Source organism: Glycine soja, chromosome 17 (assembly GCF_004193775.1).
Source record: "Glycine soja cultivar W05 chromosome 17, ASM419377v2, whole genome shotgun sequence".
NCBI lineage: Eukaryota > Viridiplantae > Streptophyta > Magnoliopsida > Fabales > Fabaceae > Glycine > Glycine soja.
The window spans coordinates 39,653,177-39,654,936 of NC_041018.1; positions in this window are offsets into that span (position 1 = coordinate 39,653,177).

Sequence of the window (1,760 nt, forward strand, 5' to 3'; positions counted from 1 at the left end):
GTCTGGAGATCATGATAGTTGTGTCTCCAACCGAACGGCCCGAATAATATTTCTCCCACCAGGTAACAAATCCCATGGTGCAGAAGTGGGAATGGTTGAACTCAAAAGGATGCAGGTTATAGTTTTCATCAAGAGAAATCTTCAAAAATTTCTTGAAAGTCTTTTCTGAAAGATTGGCCCCTCTTATGACGTCTCTAGGATCTTCGAACAAGCTTTTGGGACGGATCTGCGAAAGGCCAAATTGTCTTGAAACCAAATTAGGCTGGTATCCAACCAGGCCTAAATAGTTCGATTGAACACCTGTACGACAGGACAGGATCTGTGGATTCAAGTAAAATGACCATATTTCATTCACTTCTTCTTCATTGTCCGGATCGACAGCAGGAAAATCGTCAGTGAACCAGGCCGGGCCGACCTCTCGACTAATGAATGGAGCATGTTGGGGAAGAAACTTGTCAAAACTCAGAAAAATCTTCATATACTTGAGGAACAGCTTTTGTGGGTTTTGATCGAAGGTCTTGGGTGTTAATCGAAGTGCTCTCTGGCCTTCGATCGAGCGATTGGCAACTTCTTCAGCATAGTCTTGTGGGATTATTAATCCCATTTCTTGTTCGAAAGTGGCATTAAGCCACAACTGGAGAAGCCACATAGGCCCAGATACTAAGAAGGAAGACCCATCCTTCGATTTCTTCAGGTCGTCGCATGCCTCACCAAGCGATTCGTATAGTACTGCTAACAAGAGGCGTCCAAATCCAAAGCTCTGACCTTCATGAATTTGTATTGCCATTGGAATAAATCTTTTGGCTACTTGCAAGGATTTTGTGCAAAAGACGTAGTGAGATAGCCATAGGGTCAAGAAGGCTACATGCTCTTCATCAGAGACTTCCTCTTCGACCGATCCTTTGTGTTCAGCTATATATTTGGAAAAGGTGTTCTCCTTATATACTAGCTTAATATTATCACTAGATTTAGTGGGATCATAAGTTTCTCCGCTAGGCCTAAGGCCTGTGAGAGCGGCTACGTCTAAGAGAGTGGGGGTCATCATACCACATTTAAATTGAAAGGTGTTGGTAGAAGACTCGAAAAAATGCATAGCTGCTATCAGCATTTCTGGTCGATATTCAGGACCAAATCGAGAGAATTGTATTAAGTCAAATATGCCATATGTCTTCCAGAAATCCTCATACGCTTGTTCGACTCGATCAAGCCAAGGTATGTAATCCCTATGGGCTATTGACGGGGCGGATCGAAAGAGTTTGTGGGGTTTGCTTAAACAGTTGAAGTTGTAAGGCTCACTATCAAAAATCCTAGGTTCGCAAGTTGGGTAGCAAGGGAATACCTTGTTCATTGAACTCGAGAGTGACTCTTGGTCTGGCAGAGGTCCACCGAAAGCGTAAACTGTCCTTTCCACTGCGAAAGGGATCATCACCTCCGATTCCCAGATTTCTGTGTGTTCGGCGTCACCTTGTGGTTCTGGAACCACCTTCTCTCCGTCGTTCCTGACTGTAAAACGGTGCCATTTCCCAGCAAACGGAACTGCTTGGCCTTGCGACATTGTGAGAAATCTGAAAAAGGATGATTTTCTCGTGAAGGGTTGGGTAGCTGACAGAATCAGTGAGTGAGAGCTTGGGTTCACGGAGAACAATGGCAGAACTCAGAGATTCGGTGAGTTTGATGATGAGAGGAATAACGATTATCTGGAAATAGGAGGGTTTCGTCGGAAATAATGGAAGCAAGGAAGAAGAAGAAGGGTTTCAGAA